The 9304-nt window shown below is 40.2% G+C and overlaps 1 pseudogene; it reads left to right on the top strand.

Annotated features, from left to right (window-relative positions):
- Nucleotides 1-2386: 2386 nt before the first annotated feature.
- On the top strand, nucleotides 2387-9047 carry LOC104423722 (annotated as a pseudogene).
- The last annotated feature ends 257 nt before the right edge of the window (nucleotides 9048-9304 follow it).

Here is a 9304-nt window from a genome sequence, read left to right as displayed (position 1 = left end):
AACTTGACAATAGGCGAGTAGGTCCGCAAAATTTCTTTGACAATAAATTTTAAATCTTCATAAAAAGAAAAAGAACACGCAAAAAATCAATTTTTTAAAAAAATTACCAAGAATTACATTCAAATTTACATGTCCACATTTATTTGTTTCGCAAAAAATGAGTGATTTGGAAAATATTTTCCTAAAAATAATCACTTGTCTTGGTTGAAATGATTAATCAATAGAAAATATTATCATTATCGATAACGATTTATGTCTAAATATTTTCATGAACGGTGAAGATATATTTTTATATTTTCATTGTTAAAAACAATATAAACGATCATCTTCAAAAAAATATTTTTCAAATCATTTATTTTTTACAAAACAAACGACACTATAATCTTGAGAAAAAAAGATCAAAATGCCCCTATAAGAATTGGAAAAGAAGAAGAAGAAGAAGAAATTTATTCCAATTCTAATTCTCAACTCATTACCAATACAAGCTCCGAGTTTCCTTTCGAAACTCCTGAAACTTTTTTGTAGTAGTTTCTTTCCGTGCTTCTTTGATGGGCAATCTCAAAGTGCGTCTATTATCTCGGCGGGTAATGAGTCAAGCTTGTGTTAGTAACCAACAAGTCGTGTTCGTAAGTTGTGTTGGTGTCACAAAAGGCTAGAAAATCACCAAAAAACAATCATAAATCTATTACAATTATATTAATTCAATCATAAACATTTTTTCTTTCAAAATGAGTCTTAAATCTTTTGTATTTGTGTCAATTCAATTTATCTACCCAATTTAACTGACCAACGTTGACATGAATGCTAGCCGTCTTATATGACATCACCGACGTTGACGTGGATAATTTTTAATAATATTTCAACATTTTTTTGAATTTTTTACTTATTTTTTCTTTTCTTTTTTTTTTGGATTCTTTTTTTTTTCTCGTTCTTTTTTTCTTTCTTTCTCTTCCTTCTTCCTCTAGCCGGTCATTGGTCCGGCAACCAACCAGAGGCGAGCACTGATGAGGTTGACCTCGCCACCCTTAGGTGAGCCTCGCTCACTTCTGGTGAGGCTCTACCCTTGCTAGAGGCTACGAGGGTGGCCTTGCCCAAGTTGTTTGTTGGGCTAGCGAGGGTCGAGCCTCATCTAGCCACTAACAAGGCTAGCTAAAGGCTGGTAAGGGACCTTGCCAGCTCTGCCTTTGACTAATCGCCAAGTTGACAAGCAATTGGAGGCAAAAGGAAGAGAAGAAGGGAAATAAAAACAAGAAAAATAAAATAAAAAATTCAAAAAAATTAAAATATTAATAAAAATTGTCTATATCATTGTTGGTGGCTCCACGTAGGAGGATAATTGGCCAAAATTAGCCAGATAAATTAAATTAGTATAAATGCAAGAGATTTAAGACTTATTGAGGCTACAAAAATAAATTTAGAACTGAATTTGTATGATTACAACAGTTATAAAACTTTTTTGTAATTTTCCCAACATAAGGCTATATTGCTAAAGGTCAACTTGCACACGTTTCTACCTAAACACGAGCAAGATTTGAAAATTAACAGCTGACACGTAACAAATTGTATAACATTAACACAACACGATTACACGGTAATCGACACACAAAATCGACCAATAGACAATTAGCCCCAATTAGGACCCGTTGACAACATTGTCTAGCAAATACAACCCTTTTGATAATTTCTTCGTATGAATCTGCGGTAGCATTTGAGTAATGATGCTCCCAAATGACTTCTTACAGTATTTTCCATGCAATTCTTCTTTTTCGAATTTTGTTATCGCTTCTAATGTTCGAAATAAGACGGGAATAGACCAAAATTGACAGGTCGATATGAGTTCGAAGAAGTTATTCAGGGAATCCGTCTGATGAGCCTAATGCATGTCATGATCATGCGGATCTGTCGAGATCCGAGGGAGCACCTCCACCGCCCTCTACATGCTGCAGCACCTCCACCGCGTAACACGGAACGTTAGCGGCGCGATCTTCTATAGAAAAGTCAAAGCACTTCGCAGCCGGTGGATACGAATGGATCGGAGGGGTCACGTCCCTCTTTGACTTTCAGTAATCAACGTCTCGTTCCCGACCTTCAGTTCGGAAAAGGATCTCGCTCCGCCAACTTATAAATACAGACTCCGTCCTCCCTATTTGGCCGCCTCAAGAAAGAGAGAGAGAGAGAGAAGCAGAATCACCTGAAGCCCGGTTGGCAAGAAGCGGCGTTTCCACGACGGACGAAAGCTCCGACAGGAACTCTCCGAATTTCACTGGGACAGAGACAAGAAACCAGAGCGAAGCCAACTGCGCTATCTTCTTCCAGGGGTCGCATCTTCTGAGCCGGCGGCGGATCCTGGGGGACACCCTTTTGTTTTCGTGGGTAGCTGTTGTGCTGCAACACGTACGTTCCGGTGTATTAATAGGGCCTTGGTTAGAACGACAAAAGGATGTTGACGATCAAGAGGGTCGCCACGGTGGTGTCGAATTATCAGGAGGAGGGTGGCGAGAAGGATAATGCTGCCGTTGCTGTTGAAGGGGAAGCCAAGGGATGTGGTCGCAATTGCCTCGGAAAGTGCTGTTTGCCTGGTAAGTCCCCTGTGATCACACTCTTCCTTTCCTTTTCCTTTTGGCCTATGAAAATTAGAACATTCTCGCTGATTGTTTGCGGTTTAGTCATATATTTGAAGATGAATAGATTGTTTTTGTTGGGTTTGGATGGTTTACCTTTCTCATGATCTGCAGATATCAAATGTTTATCACTTTGTGTGCATATTAGAAGATGGTTCGATTTGGATGTTTCTTTTATGCCACAAAGAGTCTTACATAGAGACGATTGGGTACATTAGCTTTGATAAATTCATATTATTTTAATTAGTTACGTGCTTCGTCCCTATTTCTTTGATGTTCTGATTGTTCTAAGGCCAGTGTAGTTTTCTTGCCAGAAAAGATTTCCATTTAAGTTCTTGGGCTTTGCAGACTATTTACCAGCAATTACGCATTGTATTTGGCTTTCTTTGTTTTGCGCCTAAGTTATGACCATGAGGTTTCAAACTTTTGATTGCTGGTGTATAAAGCTAATTGTGAAATTGGAATAAAATGAGGTGGACCATCTTCTTTTTTTACCATATTATATGCTGGAAGGTGAACTCTTGATTGAGCTTCAAGTTCTACGGGGGTTTTCTGATCCTTATTTAATTGGAGGGATGCAAATTTTTTATAGCAATGGTCAGCAGCTTTTCTTGATCTTCAATCGTTCTCCACTGCCTGCAGAACGACAATATAGGAATCAAGAATCAAAGATTAGAGAAAAATAAAGGCTGTCGTCATACCCTAGAGGATAAAAAAGCAGCAGTATATTCAATTAAAGACATATGTGTATATATAAAATTCATTATATGTGGTGAGAGAGAGAGAGAGAGAGAGAGAGAGAGATAGAGGGGATGCGGATGTTTGGTTCATTACTTTCTCTATGTTGGCACTGGCTTGTGCCTGATTTAATTGCTAATTGCAGCATCAGACCTTCCTCTGTACACGTTCAAGGGAGAAGATTGCGCTGAAGAATCCATCTTCTATCAAAAACCACCTGAGACTTCTTTCCTGCTCAATCTCTTACTTGGACAGTGGAAGAATCGGATGAATCGACGTCTATTTTGCTACGATGTAACTAAATGCAAGACAAAGGTTATTCCTAGCGACTATGGTTTCATTGTGCAGCTGAACGAGGGCGCCACCTCAAAAAACGCCCAACTGAGTTCCGAGTAGATCAAGTTCTCCAGGATTTCGATGAGAAGAAGTTCAATTTCACCAAAGTGGGCCACGAGGAAGTGCTTTTTATGTTTGAACAAAGTGATGACTGCTACAGTCACTTCTTCCCCAGTGCACCCGCCAGTTTCAAGCCTACTTCTCCTAATGTTGTAGCTATCAACGTAAGTCCGTTGCTTCCTTAACACTAAACATTATGCATAGCTTCACTGATGTCCACTAGCTGCTGATGAATAAGGTGGTTAAACTTCTGCAGGTCAGCCCCATTGAGTATGGGCACATTCTCCTTATACCCCATGTTCTCGACTGCTTGCCTCAGAGGATCAACCGAATGAGCTTCTTTCTGGCTCTGTCTTTGGCCAAAGAGGCAGCAGATCCTTTCTTCAGAGTGGGTTACAACAGTCTAGGCACATTCGCCACCATTAACCATCTTCACTTTCAGGTAACATAAACACCCTTTGATCCATAATATTGACTAGCTGATTGAGCTACTTTCTTTTTCTATGGAAGGAGATTCTAACTTTTTTATCCCACCCAGTAGCATTACTTACTTACCTCATTTTTCTTGTTATTACAGGCGTATTATTTGGCTTCTCCATTCCCGGTCGAAAAGGTTCCTACTCTGAGAGTAATGACTTCCACAAGCATGCTGAGAAATGGAGTAGTTGTTTCGCAACTCTTGAAATTCCCAGTCCGTTCACTTGTGTTTGAGGGTAGAGACACTTTATGGGATCTGTCCAGTGCAGTTGCTAATTCCTTCATACGCCTTCAGCACAACAACATCCCCTTCAATGTACTGATCGCCGATTGTGGTAAAAGAGTGTTTCTATTTCCACAGGTAACTTTTCATTTTTTCCTTTCACGACAGATTGACAGTTTAATGTCCATAAGCCGTTTCACTGTGCAATTTAATAGGGGTACTAGCACTTTCAAGATGATCCGTTGTGGTTGGAGTTTAATTGTTGGTGTTTTGCGGAAGCGTGTGTGTGTGTGTGCGCAAGTGTTATGTGTGAATAAAAGGACTAAAAAGGCAAAGGGAGAATGGGTTAAAAAAGAAGAACTTTTATTATGAAAGTAAGTATTACAAAGGAAGGAGTGGTTTTGGTTTTTTTCAGCCGTTATTCTTGACTTTTCTTTTGCTTTTTGCTGCCCACGTGGTCTGCTGCCCACGTACCAGAAAATTCTTCAGCGTTTGAGAGTCTTCTTTAACTTGTTGCTGCTGATTTTGCTCCTTCTCCATTAAGCATGAGTGGTCTAGTGAGTTCTAGACTTTTCACAAAATGGATCATATTTTAACACTCCTCCTTGATCCATTTTTGTGATACTCCAAGTATCCCTCTCAATGTCTTAAATTTTGTAGATGGTAATGCTTTGGTAAATATGTCTGCAATTTGATCTTCAGTTTTACAATACTTCAATTCAATCTCTCCTTTGCTTTGTACTTCACGAATGAAGTGATATTTAATGTCGATATGTTTGGTTCTTCCATGAAATACTGGATTTTTTTATATTGCAATTGCGGACTTATTGTCGCAAAATATTGGTGTTGATTCCATTTGTGGTTCTCCAATGTCTTCTAAAATTCTTCGAAGCCATATTGCATGACTAGTAGTTGTAGCAGCCGCAACATATTCTGCTTCTGCAGTGGATTATGCCACTGAGTCTTGTTTTTTAGATATCCATGAAAATATTCCAGACCCTAATGTGAATGCATAACCAGTTGTACTCCTCCTGTCATCAGATGATCCCGCCCAATCGCTATCAGTATAACTGATCAACTTAGTTGTTGTACTAGGTCGGTACCAAATACCATAATCAGTGGTTCCTCGTAAGTATCTTAGAATTCTCTTGGCTGCTCCAAAATGTATTTGACTCGGACTTTGCATGAATCGTGATAGTAGACTTGTTGCATACATAATATCTGGCCGTGTAGCAGCGAGATATAGTAGACTCCCAATTAGGCTTCTATAGAGTGAAGCGTCTGCTTTTTCTGCTCCATCTTCTTTCAATAGTTTCTCATTCATTACAAGTGGTGTTGCCACTATTTTGCAATTATTCATCTTGAATTTTTCAAGGAGCTTTTCTGCATATTTCTTTTGTGAGATGAAAATTCCTTTATCTTGATTAACTTCAATACCGAGGAAATAGTTCATCAAGCCCAAGTCCGTCATTTCAAATGTCTTCATCATTTCTTCTTTAAATTCTCGGATCATTGTCTCATTGTTTCCTGTATATATGAGATAATCTACATATAGAGAGACAATGAGAGTGTCGGACTTACCTTGGGTCTTGATGTAGAGTGTTGGCTCACTCATACTCCTCCTAAATCCTTGCTTGATGAAGTATTCATCTATTCTACTATACCACGCACGTGGTGCTTGTTTTAACCCGTATAGGGCCTTCTTAAGCTTTAAGACTTTTTCTTCATTGCCTTTGACAATAAAGCCTTATGGTTGAGCTACATAAATTTCTTCTTGAAGATATCCATTTAGGAACGCCGACTTCACATCTAGTTGATAAATCTTCCATTCTTTTTGTGCCGCTAAAGCTATAAGTGCTCGAATAGTATCAAGGCGAGCGACGGGAGCAAAAGTTTCAGTATAATCAATACCTGGTTGTTGCAAGTACCCTTTTGCCACAAGCCTTGCTTTATGCTTTTGGATTGATCCATCCGCATTGAGCTTCGTCTTGTAGACCCACTTGACACCAATGATCTCTTTGTCTTTGGGTCGATCGACAAGCTCCCAAGTTTCATTTTTCTCGATCATCTTGATCTCTTCCTCCATGGCTTTTATCCAAACTTCATCTTTGGATGCTTGTTCGTAGTTTTCTGGTTCCAAAATAGCAAAATTGCATGTATCGTAAATTCTTCTAAGGGCTTTTACCCTTAATACTGGAGACTCTGGAGTAGACTCTTCTTGTGTTGCTCTTGGAGAGCTTGGTGGAGTTATGTCATGAGTGGTGGAATCCGGTACTACTCCTTCTTCTTGTGACGTTGACTCCTCTTGAGCAGGTGGTATGTCTGGCAAGGTGATGTACTTCTTCTCGATCTTCTCGCTCTCCCAATTCCAGGCAGCATTCTCGTCGAACTCGACATCTCGACTAATCATTAACTTTTTAGTTCTTAGGTTGTAAATTCGATAGCCTTTTGATTGGTCACTGTAGCCAAGGAATATTCCTTTTTCTGTCTTTTCATCTAGTTTACTCCTTTTTTGAGCAGGGATGTGGACGTAGCAAATGCATCCAAACACTTTGAGATGCTTTGCTGAAGGCTTCCGTCGACTCCATGCTTCGACTGGAGTTTTATTTTGAACTGCTTTAGTTGGACACCTGTTTAGTAGGTATACAGCAGTATAAACTGCTTCTGCCCAGAAAGTGTTGGGAAGGCCTTTCTCTTCTTAGTGTTTGAAGGCGAATAATGCGTACCTTTTCCGATCCTTGAAATTCTTCTCGTAATATATCCCAAGCCTCTTTTGCAGTCCTTGCTCCAATTATTCTCGGAAATACGGTTTCCGAGAGTGCTTGCTGGATAAAATACAGCGCCCTTGCATCCTTTTGTAGTTGATCTTTCGAAACACTTGCACCTTCTGGCGGAGCCTCGTAACCTTTCTCCACGATGTCCCATAAGTCTTGGGCCATCAAGAATGTAGTCATTTTTATGCTCCAAAAGTCATAGTTGTTCCCATCAAAAATGGGAATGGAAAATGAGGACGAGGTAGAGTTGGCCATGGTTTAGTTAGTAGGTATTTGGAAATGGTAGTTTTAGGAGTGGGTAGGTAGGACAGACGCCTGACACCAACCAAAGACGTGGCTCTGATACCACTGTTGGTGTTTTGCGGAAGCGTGTGTGTGTGTGTGTGTGCAAGTGTTATGTGTGAATAAAAGGACTATAAAGGCAAAGGGAGAATGGGTTAAAAAAGAAGAACTTTTATTATGAAAGTAAGTATTACAAAGGAAGGAGTGGTTTTGGTTTTTTCAGCCGTTATTCTTGACTTTTCTTTTGCTTTTGCTGCCCACGTGGTCTGCTGCCCACGTACCAGAAAATTCTTCAGCGTTTGAGAGTCTTCTTTAACTTGTTGCTGCTGATTTTGCTCCTTCTCCATTAAACATGAGTGGTCTAGTGAGTTCTAGACTTTTCACAAAATGGATCATATTTTAACATTAATTCATATATGGTCCATTTAATCATGGCACACAAAGACTCATCTTTGTTTACGAGGCTTATTTTTCATAGGTCCAAATCTCACACTAGAAAGGAACTTCGAGTCATGAGTTGTGTTTAAGGGGCTAGTTAGGATTCTGAGTATAAGGAAATGTTATTAATTCTCAGTAAATTCTGGTGGTCACCACAGAACAAGGTTGTGTATCTTCATCATAAGTTTTTAGTTATCGCGCATCTAATTGTGCTCTCTGTCAATGGTCAGTGTTATGCGGAGAAGCAAGCTCGGGGAGAAGTGAGCCAAGAACTTTTGGAAACTCAAGTAAATCCCGTCGTCTGGGAGATTGGCGGACACATAGTGCTGAAGAGACGCGAGGACTTTGAAAATGCGTTGGAGGACTACGCATGGAGACTCCTTGCGGAGGTTTCCCTATCAGAGGAGAGTTTCCGAGAAGTGAAGGCTTAAATCTCAGAAGCGGCAGGCTTGCGCGAGATAGATACTGAAGCATATAACTTGCATCAGAACGAAGAAGCCGTGTCCACATCTTCTGCTGCCACAGCCACCTCACATTTGCATCAAGATTGTCTAGTCGTGAAAGGCAGGGCATAGCTCTTGCAGTAGCGGGTATGCACCGTGGATCGCTCCTTGCTGAAGCACAAGGAACTGAAGGCCAGATGATCCTGAGAAACTGTACAGGACAAGATTCCACATCTCGCATCACTTTGTCTTGCATAGTTTGTCGGTTCGGTGGTGAGGAATGTGGTTCGGTAGATTCGCTGCTCCGCAAGGCAGGTTACAATCCTTACCAGACAGCGTTGCTTGGACTGACCGTCTGGAAGATTGAAGTTTGACATGGAAATAGCTTCTGACTTTGCCATTGCTATTAGAAACAGAGCTTCTGTACTTAATGGTGGCTTTCATGGGCACCTGGGCAGAAGTTGCCTTTTGTAGATTACTGATTGATTTATGTTAGGTAACAAATGCCAATGTACTTGCATGATGGTGGCCACCGGCCCTTGGCAGTTCTTGTAGGTTTTTCTTGTACTAACCATGAAGTCTGTTGTAGGAATTTATTTTCCCGTCTGCCATTCCAGTGAATCTATGATGTTTCAAGCATCATATCATTTCTTAATCTTTTTATAATTTGGAACGACGTGGATCAGTTTCGAGAATCGGTATTGTATTATACTGAATTGGGAAGCTAGTTGCGATCAATGCGCGCCTTTTATTCATTCAACGATCCGGGACAAGCGGAGTTTTCGGAGGGCAAAAATTATTTTTACCAATGCTAATGAGTGCCGTCAGGGCGAGATTTGTTAAACATATTTGATGGAAGAAATTTTTTATCTGAAGGCGTTGGCTGTGAGTATCACGATCCTGGTCAAGATA

Source organism: Eucalyptus grandis, chromosome 10 (assembly GCF_016545825.1).
Source record: "Eucalyptus grandis isolate ANBG69807.140 chromosome 10, ASM1654582v1, whole genome shotgun sequence".
Classification (NCBI taxonomy): domain Eukaryota; kingdom Viridiplantae; phylum Streptophyta; class Magnoliopsida; order Myrtales; family Myrtaceae; genus Eucalyptus; species Eucalyptus grandis.
This window is presented reverse-complemented; position numbering and strand designations above follow the sequence as displayed.